The following is a 24,429-nucleotide window of genomic DNA, read 5'->3' on the forward strand; positions in this document are numbered from 1 at the left end:
ATCGCAAAGAAACGTGTACACGTAGTGTAAACGAACTTAAGTTGTATCACGTTAGTATCAATTGCGTGTAGGAATAAAAAAACGGCTATTTGTGCAATATACCGCGCACGAAACGGGCGGTTTGCAGGTTGGTTTAGTATGTGGCGCCGCCCTCCTAGTAGCATCCAGAGCGTGGCGGTGCAGCGTGTGGCGCCTGTTGCGCCGGCTTGCTTACGTGCCGGGCGAGTTGTATACTACACCTCGTTGTCCGTGCTTGTCGCTGCCTTGAGTGAAAAATTCCACTTCATGTGACAGTCTCTTAGTGTGATGTAACAGAAAAATTCCACTTCATGTGACAGTCTCTTAGTGTGATGTAACAGAGATCCGCGAAACAGAAAAATGGCAATGAGTATTGCAGCATACGGTGGCAAGGGCTGAACGTCACGCAAGAGCCGAGTGTCGTTCCATCATGACGGCACCCGAGCGGTTATAGGTTTATTGCATCGACCCTATGGGGAGCTTTTCCTCTATAGTCTGTATATTAACTCTATTTCGTTGTCTCGAGCACACATTTCCTAGTGTTCTTGAGAGGCACCCAGCCAGTGAACAGTCTAGAGGGAGGCGCAGGAGCGAGAGAGAGCAAATGGTTAGAAAAGAGCGATGAAGCACATTACCTGCATGCTTTCTTCGCCTTCTAACCGCTACCACCACCACCACACTATCTCGCACCACATGTTCCAATTGCTCAGGGCGAGAATAAGCGCGCGCGTCTGCAGATGTTGCTACGGGAGAGGGAGTGAGAGGAGAGAGATAACCCCTGCCGGCACGCAGGCACCACCGTGGACAATCCCGGAGGCCTGACAGAGGCCGACTAAGAAATGCATTCGCATTTAAAAATGCGGAAGAAGACGCACAACTTGTCTCACTGGACACGTACGGAAACTGCGAGCGAGTGATGCAAGTAAATGTTGAAAGCATTTTTGCTAGCCAACGCAAAGATGACGGAACAAGGATGTCGCTGATGAGAGAAGCTTCATATATTGCGGAGAGTAAAGGAGGGTGCTTGCATTTCACACACGCGTTTGCGTGTGGCAATGGGAGTCACCATAAACTGGCGCCGCTGATAATATCGGCATGGTAGCCGCTCCACCATACACCTATTTGCTTGTGCATACGTGATCTAACCCTTTCCAGGCTATGCACGTAATTGTGTACATCGCTTGTCTTTGGCTATTCGCATCTGCTATAAGACTATGAAAAAGCGAAATACACTGAAGGAATTCCGTATAATGAATATTAAAACTGCCTTCTTTTAACTATAACTTTCAGAGAGCTCTAGTATATCATTCTTTGCTGAAGGCACTACCATGTTCGACATGCCGTTCAACAAGCCACTTCCCGCGAGCCACGTGAAAAGCAGTTTTCTTTGCTCAAGATGGACACAAGCAATCATAATTTTGCACTATATTGCTATCCTGAAATAAATATACATATGCTAATTTAGAGCATGAATGAGATCAGAAAAATTGTTCTATTATTGTACAGATAATTAGGATTAGTTACTGTAGCACACATAAATTAACGTAATACGGCACTGTTTTTGTAGCAGTATGTAGAGCGGCTTGAAATATCATAGGGACATGACACATTTGCAGAGAGTTCGTCATAGATGACGTTTCAAAGAGCTATTGTTAAGCCAACCAGAAAGAAAAGTCTGCGCGCACGACTGACAGTGATTTATTTTAGTCATAATAATGAGAAAACATGAGGTTCTAGAGTCTAAAGGGTGAGCTAAATAACTGAATTTGTCACAATGAGAAGAGACAAGCTGCTAAGCTAAACAAGGTAGCTGTCAGGAAGCAACGAAGCAATCAACTGTGACCGAAAAAAAACGTCGAGCTTATCACACGTAAAATATTTGTGTTCCTCAGGGCAAATGGCTCTGCTTTTTTTTTGTGACGAATGCGAGAAATGATTCTCACTTCAAATCTACTCGTTACATTTGGTCTCAGCTTTATTCTGTTAGGCGCTGGTTACTGTGCAGAGATGGCGAAACGTTCAGTAGGAATACCTGAAATAGGCTAGTTCTCTCATTTTCCTCAGTAGCATACAGTGACATTCGCTCACCGCCACCACCGGTAATGGTGCTTCCCCTATAAACGTGCCACTGCATAAAATCACGAGTGCTACGAGGTGAATGTGCCGATCGCGCACAATTACTAACCGCGGGCCTGGAAACGTGCGCGATGCGGGCATTCGTGTTTATCACAGACGACATCCTGCAATGTGCTCTTGCAGGATGAATATGGCGGGAGCTGAAGCGTTCACTATCGCGCAGAAGTGGCCATGCTTACCATTCCTCGCGAATAAGGATGATTCTCGGTCACATGCGTGGTACGGCAGTACAACACTGCTATAAGAGGTGGTGGTGAAATGGCCTTCAAGATTCAAGTTCTAAAGTTTTAATTTTGGGGCGGTGTTAAAGACTAAACAGGTCTTGATATTGCCCATGTTTCTTGTTATTTTCGTTCTTGCACACTGAGAAAGAAAACACGGAGTCAGTCTCAGAGTGTATAAGCTTCTGAGAATAGGTTTCGAGGTGTAAGGTTGCATCGGACGCTGTCCGAGGAGCCAACGCCACCGGGAGTCGTCGGTAGAGGTGGCTTGAAGACGGTGACAGTTTCCAAATTATTGCTTTGAGAGTTTGTGCAGGAGAAGCAAACCCACCGCAGCCAACTTCGGGGCGGCCAGGTGAGAGCCGTGGTCTGGGTCTTGTGGGTGACCCGACCGAGAAGCACAAGCGCGAGATCAGTTTAGGGTCCGTTGGTGATAATGGCCAACGTGAGTGGGGCGCTCGAAAGAGAGCGTCCCGAGAATTCCTTTTCTCTTGACTGATAGAAAGGAACAGGGGAAGCACATACACTGCTTTTGTTCACGATTGTTTTTCGACTGAGCGGGAATGCACGGTTGAAGACGGAACGGGGAGTTTGTTGGGCGCGGCCCGAGCGGACGGTCATGCAACAAACGCTGCCTTCCACCAGACTCTGGCTCTTTCTTCGCGTTGCCAGCGTGCACTTGGAACACCAAGTGGCTGTCGATACCAACAAGATCACAACATCGGAATCTAACTGGCAAAGTCGACAGGAATGACAGAGCTCACAGCGAGGAAGACGCCGGAGCCTTGGTGAAGGTGAGCTGCTACGTCATCACCGCGACTCGGCCGACTTTGAAGGCGTTGGTGCGCCAGCGAAAGAGGCGCGAAACATGGATGGCTTCCGAGGCCGTTGGAATATGTTCAAAACTCTCGGAGCGAGCCTGAAGAAGTCTACGGCCAGGGTTGCGGTCGTACAAATTATTGAAGGAGTACGGAAAGAGAGCGTCTGCAAGAGGCAGGTGCCGACAGTCACGGGATGAGCGCTTCGGTAAGGGAGGCCTCGTTCGGACGAAAGCGGCAAGAGGAAAGTCTTTGGGGTCGATAGCGCTACGACGTGGAGCGCAGAAAACACCGGAACGTTGCTGCAGTGTTGTAACTGTGTGGTGCATTTTTTACCTCTGTTATTTTATTTCAATATCGCATCGAGCTTTGGCATCATCGGAAGTGTTGACAGTAATAGATATAAGAAACTTCTGAGCACATCAATTCAAGCAGCGACAAGAGCAACAGATGGAAAGTGCCACTTCGCATGGTCACATACGTATCGAGCTCTCTTGTGATGGTTGTGTTGTAAATGCATTTGCGTTCTGGCATTCTCTAGGAGTCAAGAAATATGAACGACACGGAGAACAGCTCAGATGGTGGTGTTGGCACAGCGTATTCGAGTGGCACCAATGCGCTAAAACTACGGATTGAAGCTCTCAAGCTTAAGCTTGAAATAGATAAGTTAGAGTCTTCATGCGCGTTACCAGGTGCTGCCCCGGTACTAAGAAGAACGATAGCGATAGTGGGATACGCGAAGGAGTTGAGAGCCGTCCTCGCCCCCATGCCTACGAATGAAACCATGATTCTGGCACGGTTTAAAAACGTTGACGCCTCCTTGAGTACCCTGGGAATTTCCGAGGAAATGCAGCGTGGGCGCTCTAATACTGCATTTCCTAGGTAACGCGATGAGGACGTCCTTGATTGGCCAGTCGGTCAGTGGCTCACTATCCTATGGAGTACTGAAGAAGAAGGTGCTTGAAGAGCTTAGTATTATCCCAGCTGAGTACTGCAGGGGGTTCTTAGATATAAAAAAGGATGCAGGAGAGTCGTGGTGTCACTGCTTCAAGATTGGAAACGATGTTCAATTAAGCAGCCGAGAAGCAAGTTCATTCAATCAGTTGCTGGCTCTACTTATAGCGGATAGACTAAAACAACTCATGCCACCTGAAATTAGGTCTTTTGTTACTCAGGGTGAAATCCAAGGTTGGCTGCACGTGAAAGAGGTGGCCGAGCTGACGGCAAAATTTGAGGAGAGCACGTTGCACAGATTGACAAGCTATACCAATGCTATAGCAAAACAAGTGCGGCATATTCTCTGCGTGGTCGGCTTACGCCTTGACGGCATGCTGGGCTTCGCTAGCGGAAAGCCGGGACATTTTCAGCGAGATTGCAAGACGCAGCATCGCATTCGTGTGCGAGACAAAGAAACTTTTGTTTAGCCATAAAAATTGACACTATTGAAAAAAGAATATTGGGCATGGTGTAAACCATCACCCACCATTACAGTAAATTAAAGTAGTGGGTGAATGCTGAAAAACGTCCACCATGGTTTATGGTAGAATATGGTGGATCCTGCAGTGCCAGCAACGCTTGAGCGCGAAATTGCGTCAGAATCACCGTGGCGAGCTGCCACAGAACATAAAAAGAATTGTATAGAAAACAATGTAAAGAAAACAGGCCACAACAAAGATTCGAACGTGCAACCTGCGGATTCTCATTCGAAGATACTAACCCCTGCGCCATACCAACATGTCAAAACTTGCGCGTTAAACAGCTAGTTAGTATAGGAACTGATGGTTCAACTTCAATTTTGTGTCTCCCGTACACGACATAGACGAGATCTGCACCTGCAACTAAAATTTGCACATTTATTAAACACAAGAAACTGCTGCCTGTAACGACTGCCACTGCGATATGCTTTTGTTTTCACTACGCCCACCGTGCTTTCCAATAGCCACCATGGTAGTGTTTACGTGAGTATACACACGTAAAAGAACGTACTTTGAGAAACACTGACATTGTACTACGCATCTCGGGAACACAGGAGTGCATATATTTGTCAAGAAAAGTCTACGCAGAGCTCGCACCGACTCTAGTGCAGAAATTACCGTGATAAGGGCAACTGAAGCACCAGCCGAAATCCAAAAACTGAGTTGCGGGCACGTCAGTCTCAGGGGTGCGTTTGGCCGAATGATTATTGTGGAACCTATGTATGTCCTGCTCGGCCTATTGTGTGCTGTGAAGGGTGAAAAGCAGCGCATGCTGCTGCTCTGTGCATTGACCCCAGAATTGACTGAAAGCGCAGACCTGCTACTTACTCGAGATGGCTATGAAAATCTTCGTTTCGCTGTGAAGGAGGTGGGGCGTCACCACACAGGTCGCGAGTATGAAATAGTGAGGGAGCCACCGAAACAAGGTGCGAGAGAAACTGTACATTCCATTGGCCACACCAGCGCTAGTGAGGCAGCGCGCGCTGCCATAGGGGAGGACATGAACAAACGTACTAACGAGGACGCGTAATACGAGGTCGCTGCAGTTGTGGGGGATCGGAACGGGGTTGGTCAAAGTAGCAACATAACTGAGCACGGGAAGGTTGAATCACAGTCAGAGGATCGAAGAAAGGGTGTCAGAATGGTTTGCATCACCGAAGGTCCGCTACAGGTTGGGGGAAGGGAAAAACTCGAGTTCATTAGACTATCTTCTGAAAGGTTTTTTGCGGAAGAGCAAATGGTCGCTTAATTGGTAGCGAATGCATGGCATCAGGTCAAGAACAGGCTGGGCGATTCGGTCCCTGAGAGTAAAATGCTTCGTAACGGGAAGTCACTGGGAGGCAAAGAACACCTGCAATATGTGATGCCCAAGTATCTTGTGCTTTTCATTTATTCAGTGCTTGTATTTTATTTTTTTTTCCCTTGTCAGTTTTTTTATGACGCCTTGTTTACCCGCAATGGTCGAATAGGCCCATGACAGCGCGTGTGTTGCACATTCTCAAAAAAAAGCGAGCAAGTGATTTAGGAGCCAATTCGATTGTTTGTTGCTGGATTCTGAGGTAAGGTGTCAGTGTGGTACATGTAAGGTCCACCATATGAGCTTCCGTTAATTGACGGCAGAGCGGGCGTGCATAAACGCATCTCAGGCACCCGCGAAGGCTGTTGTGTATATTATTTATCTTGGCTGTATTTGAACTCGTCGACGTCAGCCAGCCGGGTGAGGGCAAAATCTCGCTAGTTCAGGTAGTTCATCAGTCGTAAGTAATCTTTTTTTCTTGAGGAAACTGAGCGTGTTGTTCAGACTGCACTTCAATGCAGCGTATGTAATCGGTAGTGTTATGAAGTAACAACATTCAGTTGCAATGTTCGCAAGTGTGGTTTATGTATCACTGGTAGTGTGTTGAATTTAAGGCATTTGTTTGAATGCTATATTGGTTTTATTTCAAATATGACTCTGGCACAACTGCTTACACTGTTTTATTTTCTGTTCTTTTTCTTCTTAACGTTGTTATATGTGTACGTTACCACAGATGAACCAATAACAGGAATGTGTTGATATGGAATAGTAGTTTTTAGTAGGGCGCATGATAAAGTGTGGCTAAACATGTGCTGTTGGCGCGTTGTTAATGGTTCGAACAGTATCAATGAGGGATGCTGAGCTACAAGGTGTCGCTCCCAACGAGAGTGCTTGAAGAACCACAGAGAGGTCGAGATGTGTCTCACATTCTTGTACAATTGTGTGACGTGTGATGCGTTTCGTTCCAGTGCAAGGTTTGGTTGTAGGTTCAGGGCCGCGATGCTGGCACCTTGCCGGTAAGTGTTAACGAGCAGGTGTTTGAAGTTGTAGAGTTACCTGTGCGTTATTCATTCTTGTTTCACTTTTGCGTGTTGAGTTGTAAGTACTAGTTTTCTCATTTTCTCTTGAAGAAAGGAAAGCATTTTTCTATTTGTCATTCGCGTGAACAACGACTGTCCAGTAACAATCTTGAAGGGGGAGGAGTCAGTCTCAGAGTGTGTGAGCTTCTGAGAATACGTTTTTGAGCTGTAATGTTGCAGTGGACGCGAAGCAAGGGGCTGTCGATACCAACAACATCACAACATCGGAACCTAACTCACGGGTACTAAACAATGGCCCTAAATTATGCATTGTTATCACGAGACACTTGCAGGCTGCTGTCAGGTGCGCACGCATTAAGCTTTGACTCAGTATTCTCTGTACAAATACGTCGGGAAAGGGTTAGTGACACGCGAGTAAGCTTGGTATTCCATTAGGTGAAGCCGGCATTACTTCCGCACAGACTTACCCAGTATTGCACCATTTCCGAGATCGGCCCCCATTATGAGCTGACGAACGACAAACTAAAGAACTCTAATCAATATACAACTAAAAAGTTCGCTCCAAAAATAAAACACTTTCGACAGAGGTCATCGTGGTGTAGCGACTATTACAGCGAGGCTCACTCAAAATTATAACGAACGAACATCGCTCCACTAGACTAGCAGTGGGGCATCTCTACCACCGCTTTTTGAGCTGAGCAACTCCCTGTCCGCTGAAATTTTATCTACTAAAACTCAGTCGCTTTTGTAGGGATAGACACGAGACCTTTCAAACAAGCGTCAGTGTTTTATTCTGCGCAGCGAATTGAGGTGACTGATGCGTGCAACGCTCATTCTAAGTTTACTTGTACGCTATGAGAATCCAGCTATCATTTAAAAAAAACAAAGTAGTAAAGAAAGAGCGCAGGTATCTTCTTAACAAAGCATTCACTGTTGAGTGACTCTCAATGTCGGCAGTGCCTAATTGCCAATTTCCCATTGGCGCTAAATCGAAGCAACGAGCGTATGCGCAAGTACAAGGCAGCCGTCCTAACAGAGGTGGTGTTTAAGGTAGCCCAAATAGTATAGTCTTCAATGATTACAGCACACAGAATAAAAAAAGGATTGAGAAACAAAGAACGAATAGCCGAATGGCGCGTCACGAAGCAGCTTCGTCGAGCGTTATTGAACACAGGGAAACAAGGCAAAGAAATAATTTCTAAAGAAGACACACTCCGTCAAACTATTTTTTGAAAAAGAAGCACTGTCTTTAGCGACTGTATATTAGAGCAGCCGCCCTGAGCTTGTTATCCGGTTCACTGTCAAGCCGCACGTGGCTTTAATGCTCGATCCACTCCGTTATCCCTCATTAATGCACCAACACTGCGCCCTCTGTACACATTGAGTCAAGCGAACGTAGATGGTCTAACCCGTCTCGCCAGAGCGGATGAGCGCGCCAGGGACACTGCATGATGAAGTGCGGTACCAGGCAGGAGCGATCGAGCACCCGCGTCTATGTGAGCGGCCTTAGCAGAACGCGGGAGCCAGAAAACCAGAACGAAGACAAAAACCGAACGACCCATAAAGTTAATCCACCGCAGCGTGCAGTGTCGCGCAAACTTATATATATATACGGCATGCCATGACGGCCGCCAACGTCAGCCTGGGACGTAGCGTTGGAGACAAGCCCCCCCCCCCACCTCTGTTCCCCCCAACACACAAGCTCTATAAAGCTATGCCAATCCCTGTGAATACACTTTACATGAGGACTCACGTATGCTCGGAAAATAGGTATAAAAGAAGGAACGGCGGAGAAGAAGCAAATAAAACAGGCATCGTTACAGCAGATTTGGAGCATATGGCGAAATCGTAGTTTTCCTCTTTTGAACGGTACTTTTTTTTCTGTGTAAAGAAGGAACGGAGGTTAGCTTAGTGTGTACCCGAGCCGCGTCACATGGTGGGCAAATCGATCAAGATACGGGGATATAAAAGGGACCTATCATTCGCCGTCGGCTGCTGAAGGAGGATCATGTATGCCCAATCCAGTGAGGCCTCTAAGCGTACACACGTATATAGGGTGTTATGCCCCAGGCATCGTCCTCGTACGGGAGCGCTTCTTCCAAAGAAAATGAGCGAAGTTCCAAAAAACTCTTCCCGCCCTCCCTCCATCACAGCGCCACCTTCCACGCAGACGCCGCCAAGCCACGTGCTGTTCCAGCAAAGGCTTCGCCTCCTCCGCCAAGCCACCGTGCAGTCCCGGGGAAAGCTGCGCCTCCTCTACCAAGCCCTGAGAACTGGTCTCAGAAAAAAGACCAAAACGTTATTTAAGGCCATGCTGGGTCGATGCTTGCGCATTTTTGCCCCAGCCGACATCGTCGTGCTGCTCGGCTCCGTAAAAACGATAAGCTTCTGCTATGAACGTTGCTACCTGTTTTGTTTTACAAAACGTTTGCCTCCCTAGTACGCCTCTGGGCGAAGGCTTCAGCGAAGTCTGTTCGACTGCTCGCCACTCTCGGCTACCGCTACCATTGCAACACAGCGTATTCCTAACAGTGGTAGCAGCGGTGGGACACCATCAAACCCACATTCTTAACAAGGGCCAAAGAAGTAAAGCGGTTCGTTCGATTACATCGCGCTCCTGAAGTTGCAACTTCTGTACACATATAGCGTTGCCTGATTTGTGTATGTATTGCATTCTTTCATATTCTCTGGAACTGAGAAGGCTCACGAACTTCTAAAAGCTTTTCGGCGACGTTAATCCAGAACACGCACACGAATCAGAGCTTCCCGCCCAGCCGCCATCCATATGTATTCCATCTCTTCACTCATCGATAAGATCCATGGCATGACCAAAAACTCTGTTGCGCAAATTTGTTTTCATATTTTCTATGGGTGGAAAGCGTAGCAGAGGACGGCGGGAAGTTAGGTTTGGTGATTAAATTCAACCCTCAAACGCACACGAGATCACCCACTCCGATGGTGAGTGGGCAGCGGAGCTGACAGATGCAGGACCTTTCGTGGGAGTTATCGATGGGACGAATGAGCATCAAGTTTTATTTTATGTTGGCGACTTTCCCGATATTGAGCGCTATTTTCAGTCTGCATATGCATGGCGACTTTTATCTATCTTTCGACAGCACTCTAGTGGCCCCTTCAAAATGCGCATCGGGCGACCACCCGCAGGCTCGTTTGGCGTGAAATTTTCGCAAAGCCGGAGTCTTCCTGTTGAATAGAATTTTCCATTTAGGCTTTAAACTGTTGTCCTGCAGAGTGTTTTTAATACGTCCCGCCATCCCATGAAGCCTTTGAAGGGAGTGTTCTCTTTTTATTTACATTTGTTTCGCACAATGGGTTCATACTGTTCAGATATATTACCTTTTTGCAGGCATAGATGTTAAGACACTGGAAGCCGAAGCATACGGGCCAAGGTAAAAATTTAGCCTAACCAAGAAAATTTATTTTATTGATTTATTTTTTTATTCTTTCACCTCTACTCTATAAGTGTGCAAATCTCTTTACATCTCTTTAGAAAATAGCATGTGGTACGTAAGGCGTTTATACCAACCAAAAAGTTTGTTCTCGTTGTTCTGCAAAAATGTACCATAGACGCTACGAAGTAGTGAGTGAGAATAAAGTGTCTTTTTGTGAATAGTTTTTTTAAAGCCGACAATCCGGATTACCGTTAATGGTGGTCATTTCGTGACGTGATTGTTCATCACATTTTCTTCGCTGGTGCGCTGCCGAAAAAAAATTGCACGTACGGATGCATCAAAGCCGGTGATAGCAAATCATTTGCCACCGAGCTGAGCGAAGTGGTTTGAAAAGTCATCCTCCTTATAACCCATTAATTTTGTAGCAGGCGAGTGCAGTCTGTCATGGACATGTTGCAATCTGCATTTTTTTATTTTGATGTCCTATTTTTTATGGGAACCTAGCAGTCTCACTCCCCTTTCTGTTGAGTGTTTATGTACCGTAACATTAGTGTTCAAGTACTAAATAGGTGCTGTGACAGTGTACAACCTTCTATTTTTCGTATTCCCTCGTGGTTGGGCTTTAGTATACGCCTACAGAAGCTGTAAATAAAATAAAATAAAACACCCCTCAAACACTAACTGAAGAGCAGTAGGGGTGAAGGTACATAATAAATGATAATTGAAATGTGAAGTGTAACGTCCGAAAACCTTCATATGATTAGGAGAGGCGCCATAGTGAAAGGCTCCAGAAAATTCGACCAATCGGGGCTCTTTACGGGCACCTAAACCTAGGCACACAGGCTTCAGCATTTTCGCCTCCATCAATAATGCAGCCGCCGACGCCTGGATTCAATCCCGCGGCCTGCGAGTCAGCAACCGAGAACCTTAACCACTATACCACCATGGCGGGGCGAAGATATATTAGGGAGTTTTAGTTTGTACGTATACTTCTTTACGTTACCGTGTTACCGGTTTACGTTTACCGTGTTACCGGCGCCCGAGTTTTAGCAGCGTTTTGCTACACATACGGGAACCTTTACGTTCGTTAGTAAAAGTTTACGTTCGCCGATGATGATGATCATGGATGCACACATATTCGTTTTCTTTTAAATAAAACTTAACCAGCGCTGCGGCGCAAATATAATAACTTTTAACATGTAAAGTTATCAAGTGTTTTGGTGCTATATAATTATTTAACCCATTAAAGTTGGCTGCGTGCAGAAGGCTATAAGGAGCCACCGCATAATTCTTTAAGCCTCTCTGGCTAAACCTCTCGGGTTGAACTGTAAGCGGCTAGCCGCATTCGCAAAGAAGTGGTCGTCGATATGGCAAAAAGTGTGCTCCAAGATCCTTTCCTGGCTCAAAATCTACCGTGGAAGTACATCGACGATCTACTGATTATGTATCTGCTACAGCCACAGCCGCGGAGGAACCTTCACGAGAACGGCGTGTTGTATATCGACGCCATCGATGGAACCACCTTTTATCGTAACTTCAGGTTCCACAAAGGCGATTTGGACGACCTGATCGTTGGCCTGCTCATTCCCGGCGAAGCTATGAGTGCGCAGCACGTCCGAGTGTCAGATCGCGAGGCTTTGTGTATGACACTGCGGCGCCTCGCTTATCCAAATAGACTTTGTGACCTGGAGACGATATTCAACCGCCACAGCTCCGTGATCTCAAGTGTGGTGTCCAAAGTAATGTCTCACATCGAATACTATTTTGGACACCTGCTTGCAGATCTCACGGTTCATGGCTGAATGAACCTCCAGAACCTGCAACTGTTTTCACAGGTAAGCATGAAAGTCGATCGATTTTGTGCGAATATCACTTTTTTTTTTGTACGAAGCAAAGTCGTAACATGTCCAAAAACTGGCAGAATATCCATAGTAGCTGGCGTGAAAGTTGAAACGAAAAAATACGCCACGTTTATTTCAATTACTGATTTCAATTTCGTTGCATTGCAAGTCTACTAAATTGACGATTTTACGGCATAACAGCAGGACGCTGCAGTAAAAACCTTGGTTCAGGCTGGTTAAATGCATTAGAATGCGTCTGTTCGTTCCTCGAAGTTTAAAATGTTCAGTTCGCGTCGCAGCGAGTTTAAAAGATATATTCGCACACGCTGAGAGAATACATCTGTACTACAATTTTGAGCTCAAAGATGGGCACATTCCAGCGATCACATTACATGTAAATGTGGCAGCTTGTGTTGTTTTTGCAGCCTGTTTATTCTTTTCCAACCCTGTTTCTACTGTGCAAGAAGACAATTACACACGAAAAAACAACAAACAACAGGTCAATGAGACCACAAGAATGCAGTGCAATGACCTCTTGTGCGAATTCTTTCACCGGAAATCCTTGATAAAGTTGTTCGGATCCATCCATAACAGTATTTCGTGTGAGCCATGTATGTAATACAAATATTACCGCACCGGTAACACTTGTTTCAAGAACAAGATTGAAAGTAGAGCACCCATTATGTGAGATATTGGCATCAAACAGCTGTGACACTGAGAAAGGAAATATTATGCTAGCAGACTCATGTGGCAACACACTGAGGCTCATCGAGACTCTGGTCAAGCTGTGCATCTGTGTTGGTTGGTCTCAGCAATACGTTGGCGAGTTTGATTTCAAGTGAATGCAGTGGAGAAAAAACTTACTCATTTTGAGTCTGAGGGGGAAATTTTTGGCGACTCTGAATCGGAGCAAGTGCCCAGAACAAACTATATCTTTCGAGTGAGTCTAAGCGAGCTCCAATACTCTGTCTGGCTTCTCATTCTACGTTTACCTTTATATTTGTTACTAAATTGCTACTGTGCATAATGTTTATGCTTTAAGTACTCCTAATTGTTGGCCTTCTAATGTGACATGAAACGTCGATTGCATTTAGTGTCCTTTGTATTCAAGGAGCACAAGTCTAACTGTAAGTTAGGAGAGGCACGCATAATTCACCCTTCAATTATATTGCATATTGCAGTGCGTCTTTGAGAAATGTTAAGTGAAAATATTTGCCAGTAATGAATTCAACACTGACGCACTGGACACAGCTTGTTCTTGAGCACCAATCTCATGCTGTGTCTGCTTTTATCATTGAGTAAGCTATGAATATGAATGCCTCTAGTAAACTCATAAGTGTGCTTCACAAAAGCAGCAAGCATCATAAACAATAATTGCTACTGCTTTCTCAGATATGGTTACTGCTAAAATAAAAAAGACATCATTGTTATAATTCGCACTGTTCACCTTTTTGGAATATAGCCTGGTCCAAAAAGGGAAATTTCCATGTTTATGTATCAATCCCCCGTTACTGTAACTGCCACTGTGATGTGCACTCCTCGACTGCTAGAACGTCATTTGTTATTTTGAGTTAGCTTATTCACTGCCTGGCATGAAATGATTCAACTTTTGATGCCCCTTAGAGTTTTGAAAGACAGAGTGAAACTCTGCTTTCTGTTATGGTACGAGTAAAAAGCAAAGTGCCCTCCACTGCGGGTGGTGGAGACAGTAGCGTAAATCCAGTACAAGAACAGCTAGAAGGCAAGTGAGAATATTTCGTTTTGTCACGCTTGTTGTTTGTTCGTGTGTCTCGGCTGTCCATGTCAAATAAAAGAGCAAGGACAATGTTTTTTACTAAGATTATATCTGAAAACTGTACTTGTGCATAAATGCTATTGGCAGCTGCTTCATCTGTTCTTTTGTTATTCTTTTTAGGCCGTGCACCAGAAAGGTGCTCCACTGAAGAACTGCTGGGGCTTCATAGATGGCACGGCAGGACGAATTAGTCGGCCGTCTAAGCTCCAGCAGGAGCACTACTCTGGGCACAAGCGCTTCCATTGCCATAAATATCAGGCTGTTATGTGCGCCAATGGAATTATTTGCCAGCTAGATGGCCCATTCAGGGGATGGCATCATGATGCTGGTAGGTGCTGCGAGTAGGGTTTTGCCTTTGCAGAAACTCTGCTTGTAGCTGTCAAATGGCAAATTGTCATATCACAAACATACCTAGGTCATAACTCATGTGCTAAGAACCTAGCTGAACAGTGAGCTTTTGGTGTAGTGTTATTGTTATTTTTCTAGGGCAGTATAATGTCGGCATACTGAGATCATATTTTTGACTTGCAGACGGCAGGCAGCTATCCTGTGAATAGATATGGCTAAGATCACTGTTAGTGCATGAGGAAGCCTCTGTGGCACAAGCACATAGAACACTGTTTCAGTTTTAGGACAGTCGCTGAAGGAAGCAACCGCAGTAGGTAGGTAGCTGCGATTGCCACCACTCCCCATGCATTGAGAATAAATTACTAATAATATACCACTCTTTTGAGTTAGTTCTGAGAAATATTTTTCAACAATATCGATGAATAAGTCTCCTCATCTAAAAGCCATCTTAATGTTTGACCGTGTGGCTGAGTACAAATCCTGGATTTTTTTGTGTGTGTGACCACTGCTTCACAGTCAGCTTAAAATAATTGCATTCATGCAATTAAATGTGATGCCACATGGTCAGTGACATTCCAAAGGGTGTTCATGCACACTGAGTTGCATGAAGTACAGATTGCTGAGAAATAAAGCTACTTGATCTTGCATAATCTTTTTCAACCAATTCATCTGTATATATAGTGACTACCAAGATCTTTTTCAACCAATTCATCTGTAAATATAGTGACTACCAACAATGTAAGCCAAGATGCCATTCCAGCTACCAAAGTTTTTGTTTCACAGTACACCAAATTTTGCAATAGCGTGAAACCAGACTTCTTCACTGTGGAATACAGTCGGGAGGTGAATGTTCTGCTTTCAACATTAACTCAACTTTACAGGCCACATAGAGGTACTATGTTTGCATCAGCATTCTTCACTCCACTTGCGCTCATTACTGAAAAACCATTGTTTATCATTCAAAAAGTTCTTTATTATTTTCTTATAGGGTTTATGGTAGTGCAGTTAAATATTCTGATGATTACAGTGCAAGCTAAACATTTCTTTCTTACATGCCATGCAAAAAAGTCACACGTAGTATTTTCACATCTGTCACACAATAATCTAATCAATTGCACTGTATACTGTTCCTTAAATGATCTGGTAAATTTAATTGGCCCAAATTGCTTCAAGATCCTACAATGTGAAAAAAAAATGCCCGCAGCTTCCCTCGGGGGAACACTGAGGAGGATGCGGACCATATAATTGGTTAACGGGGTGTTAAAGTGCGACTTACTTGGGTCGATGGCTAAATTGGTTAACGTGGTTGTGAAATGGGGTGTTAAATTGCGACTTACTTGGGTCGATGGCTAAATTGGTTAACGTGGTTGTAGGAGGGGGTGTTAAATGAGTGAACACGTACACACGTATGCGAAAGGGCGGCGCTGGTCGAAGGGACGTCGATCATTGTGTTTGTGGATTCGTTGGAATTCATTTCACCGCGACCTTGGACGTCGACGCGCCGTACAAACCAACCGACGAGCGGCAACTGAGCGAGCGAGCGCCGACCTTGAGTATATATACAGCTCGACGGCGCATGCACTGTCAGCTGCTGAATGTTCTCGAAGCGCGACGCCACATGCGCGTCCACTGGAGAATCAGGAAAATTGTAGATGTCGAACGCGGTGTGTAGAGGAGGAAGGGTGCACAGATGGTGGAGGAGTGAAGCGCGCGCGGTGTGTAGAGGAGGAAGGCATGCACAGATGGTGGAAGAGTGGGCGACGGCGCGACGGCGCATGCGCGCGCGTCAGCTGTCGAATGTTCGAGAAGCGGTGCGGACGGCGCACTACAAGGCGCGAGTATAAGATGCTCCGCATCTAAAATTATCTCTTTTCTTGAAGCTGGCTTCAAGGAAACTTTGTCACTTGCAGCCATGTGTAATGAACTTCCCAACTTTTCACGTTTTAGCTGAAATATTAGTTATTTTGCTAGAAAGTTGTTAGATTAGCTTAAATGGCATATGATGTCAAATGCAGGTATGCAGCATGTCTGGGGAAAAGACACGGTGTAGAGCCAGCATGGCATTCTCTGCCATTCTTTACAACCATGTTGCAACAAATGGACACAAAAAATACTGTCGACACTGAACCTTGTGTTAATGCTGTGCACTGACACTCATACATGAGCCAAGTTCTGGCATAAGAAAACTTGTGACACCTTTTGTTTTGTTGCAGGCATACTGAAAGACACCAGGCTCCACGAAAATATTGTCAAGGTAGCCAGGGGTAACAAATATGTGATTTATGGAGACCCGGCCTACCCATTAAAGCCTCTGCTCCTGAAGCCTTATGGAGGCGCCCGCTTGCCGCCCTACCAGGCGCACTTCAACAAGTGCATGAGCACTGTACGGCAGGCTGTTGAGTGGGGCTTTGGTAAAGTGGCTGCAGACTTCGCATTTGTGGACTTTCACAAGAACTTGAAAGTGACGTGTCAGAGAGTGGGAAGGATGTATAAGGTCGCAACACTTCTCACCAACCGCCGCACCTGCCTGTACGACAGCCAGGTGTCTATGTACTTCGGCCTTGAGCCACCCTCACTCAGTGACTATTTAATTCCATTTAACTGATGCAATCTTATGCTTTAATTTTATTTCTTTTCAATTTACTGTATTAATATTTTTTTCTTTATACACAAGAACATTTGATTTGTGCAGAAAGTTTAGTGTCGAATGATGTTATGCTATTGTATTCAAGTGTGTGCCGTGATATGACCCTGATATATTGATATGTGGGGTTTCACGTCCCAAAACCACTATACGATTATGAGAGACGCCGTAGTGGAGGGCTCCAGAAATGTCGACCACCTGGGGTTCTTTAACGTGCAACCAAATCTGAGCACATAGGCCTACAACATTTCAGCCTCCATCGGAAATGCAGCCGCCGTAGCCGGGTTTCGATCCACGATTTGCGGCTAAGCAGCCGTGTACCTTAGCCTTTAGACCACCACTTTGGGGCGTGATATGACAGTGGAGGAGAGTGAAGAAAAAACTGGCACTGGCGTGTAGAAGCAAAAAGAATTAATAAATGAAATCCCACTTGGAGAAAACCACGGCTATAGTTCTGAAGCATGAGAAGAGAGGGAAGCAAATTAAACTGAAAAAAAAAAGAACTTGAGGTAGGAAAGCAGCAAGATGACAGGCCATGCATCTCAGTCGTTGGGTTTTCTGATATGAGCCAAGGCATCTATTTTAGTCTACCAGAGACCTGAGCACCTGTTGTTCTTGGCTGTGGGTTGCTGGTGTGCTGCTGCTGCTGCTGAGAAAACGTTCATGTGCCCTTGGACAAGTGTAAGCAGTCGAGCTCTGTGCCAGAGCTCAGATTCTGCTGGAGTCCAACAGAAATCGATTGGCCGCGAGATCGAGCAAAGTCGTCGCCTGGTGGATTGCTCTGTGCGTCGTCTGCTAGCCACGTCATGCTTCTATGTGCGCGTACGTCTTGGAAATTTTCAAATTGTGGTTTGTCCAGTCATGTCAGTGCGAGTGTAACTGTTTTACCTATGCCTATAACGACGTACGAGAGCATTTTATTTTTCGAATGCTTATGCGTTGTAATAAGATCAGCGAGTGCAACTTTCCAAAGTGCCGTTTGTTGTCGTTGTACCCTCCAGTCACCAGAATAATTTCAGAGTGGGTGCCGCTTTCTGTTTCAAGCATATCACAAAATGCTCTGGGCATCCTACCAAACATGAGGACTATTAAATAGTGTATAGATGCAGCGTGTTACTATGGAGACTCGGTAGCAAAAAAAAAACAGGCTCTAGGCCATACGTTTGGGTGTTGTTGGTAGGTGTACAATTACAGCACTGCAGTTTATTGATCGTTCTAGGAGCCTTAGTTGTGTTTATTTGGCCGTGGTATCGTTACATAGGAATATTACTACCACATGAGCAGTGACACATCGGTACTTAAACTGTACTCAAAACAGAGTTACCACGTGCAACCGTGTGCTTAGATTTAAGAATGCTTTAAAGAAGCCAGGCATTGGAAATAATTCAGACGGCATGCCTTATATGTAATGTCGTGTAACTTAACTGAAAATTTCATCTTTGTTACATTGTCTTCAGCGTTTATGTGTCATTGTTAGTGACTGACTGAAGGCAGTAATAATTTGTGTAAGAAAACATGCTTGTCTCGTTAATCAGGCTTTTGTTGTAGCACTGTCATACACGTAATTAATCGATGAAAGCTTTCTACTGAACTCATATATAAGATTTTTATGTTATTACTGGTGCGAGAACATGTGCGTACATGTGGTAAATGCAGTATAGTGTCAGCCCCTGAGCCACTGAACGAAGCGTGGCTGCGAGTATTTTTATATGCGCGCCGTCGACCGCCTATCCACACTTGCGCGGGTGCGGTGCTGGCACCTATAGCCCGATCTTTGGGAGGTTGCCTGATATGACAAATCCTTGAGCCGCTAGACACCAATGGCTAAGGTACCCTTTATTGGCTGCTGCGCTTCGCTTTAGGCATCTTCTTGATAATTTACCTTGATGAGATCAGCTCCTGTGTCATCCCTTCTCTCTGCACATAACAGTATGTTAAAAACAAAGTAGTGCACAACTGTATGACACTAGGCATGTAGCTTATGCCTTTCTTCAAGACTTATCTTCAGATGAAAGGGTGATTCTTTCTACACTGTTATCTTCTGTCTTTTTAGGTGTTATGTGTTCTGGTTTAAGTGCAGTTGTTCTCTAGTGGTGTCAGTTTTCAAGGAGTGTTTAGAAGACGCCTCTGACATTCCAAAAATAACAAAACTTGCTCGTTGTGCCAACATAACCTATTGAACAACAGAACAGTCCATTGTAGGATGGTCTGTTGAAGGCCGCGATTAAGTTTGGTGAACTACATGTGTGTGTGTGTGTGTATGCACATGACAAGGTAATCATGGTGATGTTATCGGGTCGCTCCACTCCTAAAAATCTCCAACTTTTTTTATGAACCACGATGTAATGAAAATACGGGGATGAAAGCCAGACACCTTGCTATGTGGAAGGAGTGCAACTACCTGTAGCAGCATCCTCTGCCGATGGTCGGGCTCTAAACCCATTTTTATTTATTTGTTACGCACCTTAAATGTATTTAGAGCAAACTTTTATGCCCATTTTGCAAAATATGCAGATATATATATCCATTTTGAAGCACATAGCTGGGCAATAATGGTCAAATATTTTGCAAAGATTGCTTGTGCTAAGTCTGCGAAATAGCGAGTGCCAAAAATGAGACACCCAATCAAAGTTACGCACCACGCAGAGTTTCACACCGATGGCACACTTAATTATGCTTCTTGAGTGCTTCTGATGGGACTCCGTACACGACTTTGAAGACTTCTGTTATGTCTGTTTCAGCATACCTTTCTTGTTCACGCATACCCAACACACATAAAAAGGCCCTTAAAATACTTTGTGCCTTTTAGGTTATGCATTTTTAGGATTTGTGGTTACATTGATGTATAATTTGATGGGATGTTTGCAGTTGCATAGATGTATATCTGTTTGGTGCTGAAAGATGTGTATAATTTATGCAGGTTTCTGCAGCTGTGTGAAATTGAAGGATTGTTCAGTATCTCACCCAGTGTCGATGTTTTGAAATAGCGTACAGTAGTCTGGAGTAGAAAAATCACGGCCTAGGGTACAGACTCATTGCTCACTCAAAGTCGCAAAGTGTGCATGAAATTGTGACATAAACCTGGTGAAAAAATATTTGGTTTTATTTTGTTTCACATATTTCATTACTAAAGTCACTACTCCGCTGGGGCACTGAAGGTTTCAAAAGCATCTTTGTAAAATTTCAGGTACAACAAGCATCACAGAGTGTATCACATGAGACCACAAAATGAAAACTATTTTAGCCCAGCCAGAAACTTTGATCTACAAAGTGAAAGCAAGAGGAAACATCTGAACAAGAGCCGGCTAAGCAATGTAAATATACTTGAGTTTATTGTCTATCACATAATTAACCGACTAGATTTATTGAGAAGTAGCTCGGGGACATTCAGGATCTTAAGTACATGTAACAAATTTCACGTACATCTAGTATCACAATAATATATCATGATAGCCCCTGCAATGAAGACACTTTCTGCACAGCCAAAAAATTTCATCTAGCTTTTGACCAAGCTGGGTATGCACAACACCTTAAAAGAAATAGTCAAAGCACAATGCATTTTGCAGCTTGAATGCGTGTCAACCACTACCATAAGAAAACAAATTATGAACAAACTTGGCACAATTTACCACCAGCATGGCCAGAAAATTTATATCTCAACAAAAATTGGAAACACCGTTGCAGTGGCTAATATTCATGGATACGTGCACCTCGACTACAACAGAGGCCGACGAAAGGCCAAAGCGGAGGCTTTGATTTGTTTTTTGCATGCTTGTTGACGTGACCGAGTATTGTAATAGTGACAAGGGTCACAATTACACTGCCGTAAGAATAGGCAGGTTTCAAAGCTTAAATTACATGCAGCATACGCATGGAACATTTGGAAATAGCAGATGAAGTAGCCATATTGTTGCAGGAAAAAAACATGCACACGAGTGCAGAGTTGGTGTTTTGACAGTATTTGTAGTGATTGCGCAGGGTGTGATCAGTCAGGTCAATTTCCTCCAATCTAAGCGAGCTTTCTCATTCTTTTTAGTGCAACATCATCCTCCCGGCAAGCGTACCTCCATCCGGGTACAAATCATGGAGCAATAGTTAAGGCGAAGTATATATGGTTTGAGCCTGGCGACACGAACGTCACTATCGACGTGACATAGCAAAAACAAGTCAGCTGGTGCTATTTCGTATACCATGTCACAAAATTGGCGTAAGGTCTTCTACGGAGCAGAATGACAAGAGAGCAGTTTTTCCGCCGAGCTAACATGGCACGGGGGCACCCAGAGCAGTACAAGAGAACCAAGAGGCAATTGTGTCTTTGTGCTGATGATCGTAGCGTCGCTTTTGAGAAGGTTGCGACGTTGCGAGGTCTTGACGAGCGACCTCTCGGGTATGGTAGGCCGAAGTGATAGCATCGTGGGCGTAATTGGTCGTTGAGAATATAACACCAGATGCTAGGAATGTGTTGAACGGCAAGACGGGGCCGCAGCCATGCAAAAAAAACAATGGGGAAAATTGAGCGGTTTCGTGACAGGAGGAATTGTAAGCAAAATGATTGTACAGTAAAGCGGTGGACAAAATGATGGGGATTGTCGGAAACGTACATGGCCAGCATGCCAGTTAGGAGTGTGGTTTAGTCGCTCAGTGAGCCCCTTCCTTTGATGATGGTATGCGGTAGCAATCTTGTGTTCAGAAGCTCAAAAGCGGAAAGGGCCATCGTCGACCTTTGACGACAATAAATAACGGCCACGATCCGTTAGTAACTGTGGAAGGGTGCTGTGGTGTAGAGTAACATCGGGGAGTAGAAAGTCCACAACATCTGCTCCACAGCTGGTCGGCATTGCTTGTGCATTGGCGTATCTTGCTGCATAATCTGTCACAATGGCAATCCACCTGTAGCGAGAGAGGAAGACGGCACTGCGGCCAACGTGGTCGTGTTAAACTCGCTGCTTTATTTGATTGCCGAAGTGGAGCTGCGGCGGCTGCCACGCCAAAACCGCCAGGCACGTGAGCTTGTTCTAATCCTCACGCAGCTCGAGCTAGCATCAGCTGCGCGAGAGGCGCGGCGCGGTGATCGAGAAATGACAATGATAATCATGCGTATAGGCCCCCCCAGCGATTTGCGTGATTAGAAGTGTATATAACAAAGAAAGAGACTATACACGTGAACGACAATCCGCAAGGTGTCCGTTTGGGAAGTCCAGTTTGTCAACATATACTGACCATCGAGAACCAGTGGGTCTCTGGTGGGCGACACTGGGAGTTGCACAGTGGACCAAGAAGTAAGCGTTCGGTCGCTGTGTTTGCAACACAAGTGGGTGACAAGATGACCAGCTGGGGCCAGCTGGGAGCGCACAGGGTGTCGCAAGTGAGCATTGCAGGTAGAGGTGCGTTCAGGGTGAGGTGAGGGCGGGTGTACAAAAGTCGATTTGGCCCCTGCGCGCGAAGCAAGAACTCAGTAGGAGGCATGTCATGTGATCCAGCAGATGTGAATTCTGGAGGAGGCTCTGTGGGCGTACCTTGAATTGGGGAAGCACCTTCAGTAGTCGGTGCACGTGGGTTCATGCACAGGTCAGTATGGAGACGGGTGCCTGTATGGCATGCGTGAGATGTGCGGTCTGCTGTGACATAGGCGGACCAGGCACATCGTCCTCAGGAGCGTCGGTCATACTCGCAGCGTCTCGGAAGTTTGGCCGTGGTCGATGGCTGGTGGCTTTAACTTCGGCTGCGGGAGACTGTAAGGGCGATGCTGGTCGCTGCTGGCAGGACGCCCAGAGCGTTGAGGCTGGTAGAGAGTCCCCTTCGGACATTGGGGATGGTGAAGGTTCAGCGACCGGGAGGTGAATAGCGGGTGGAAGGATGTCTGCGCCAGACTCCGAGGCGTGCGGCAAGGTAGCCGTCGTAGAGTCGGATAGGGCCACGGTGTCGTGTGCGGTCGATGTCATGGAAGATGTGCATGTGACAGGCACGTGCGACGAAGCTGCGCATGGGGGCTCTGAGGGAATGTACCTCTCGGAGGGGAGGTAAGTCGCAGTGGGGGCGTCTTCTACCTTGTGGTCATGGTCAGATGATGGAGTGGATGTACGAGTGGATGGGGACAAAGAGTGGTGCATGAGCGGCGAACGTGTCCGATGACCTGGCGAAGACGGGAAGTGGTAAGATTTTGGCGAGAAATTGATCTGGTTGACGATAGTGATCTGGCTCGGTGTGTAGGGCGAGAAGGTATGATCATCGAGCAGCAGGTGGTTGCGACTGGCATAACCGTTGACGCTTGGTTTGCCATTGTCGCTGACTAAGACATTGGCTGTCGGTTTTCCAGGATGGCAGCAAGCACATGACGTTTACTGCAAAGCTCCATCGTGGTACCCAGCACATCCACCAAATGTTGCGGGAAGAGTGCAGAGGCACACGAGTGCATAGTTGGTATATTGACAATAATTTCAGCAGTTGTCCAGGGGGTGACGAGTCGCGTCATCTGATTTCAATCTGAGCAAGCTTCTTCGTTCTCTATATTGCAACAATATTCCACTAGCCCTAAAAAATCAGGTATGCGAAGTTGTCTAATGAAAATCCGAAACAGCAATAAAAAAACTACGCTAAAAGCACGATTCCCAAGAAAGCCTTGGACATTCTGGCAAAAGCGGGCAGAGCCCCAAACGTGAGCTCGACCATCTTGTAGTTCCCCACTCACATCACCACAGAACGTGATATCCTCCCAAATAAAAACGAGACTACACACTTGATGGCCAGAGACATGCGGCGCTGAACATGGACATGCCTCTCGTACAATAAGGAACATACCTCAAGTATAAGGATAGGATCACTAGCTATAATGAGAAAAACAAAAGCATATGTTAACACAAGAAGGATATTCCCACTGCATAGTCCCAAACAAAACAGCAGACAGGTCATTTTCTGGGGGTAGCTCTAGATGAACAACTTCCCTAATCCAGTCCGTCTAAGATGGATATATTCGAACAACCATCAGGACGACACGTAAATTTCGTACCAGAAAGGGCGTGCAACACTCTAACACATGTTATATGGTTGTAGTTATGTTGCCAGAATGCTTGCAGCTACTCTGGAGACCCTTTCATTGAGGTTGGCAACTGCTCTGCACATCTCAAACTTTGGCGTCTAAATGTGAGCAGTCCAGCAAGCTCACGAGGCGGCTTTGAGGGAAAGCTTTGACGTTTCCCCGTGCGAGACCAAGCCGATATTGCATTAAACTTTGATAGACATTCGATAAAGTTGTATCCATAATGAAAAACTTGGAAGCGCAAACCAACGGGACACAAGAGAAGAGACAAACAAGCCCGTTGTCCCGTTGGTTTGCACTTCCAATTTTCTCATTATGAATTGAACCAACGAGACACAAGAGAAGAGACA

Source organism: Rhipicephalus microplus, chromosome X (assembly GCF_043290135.1).
Source record: "Rhipicephalus microplus isolate Deutch F79 chromosome X, USDA_Rmic, whole genome shotgun sequence".
In the NCBI taxonomy this organism is placed as follows: domain Eukaryota; kingdom Metazoa; phylum Arthropoda; class Arachnida; order Ixodida; family Ixodidae; genus Rhipicephalus; species Rhipicephalus microplus.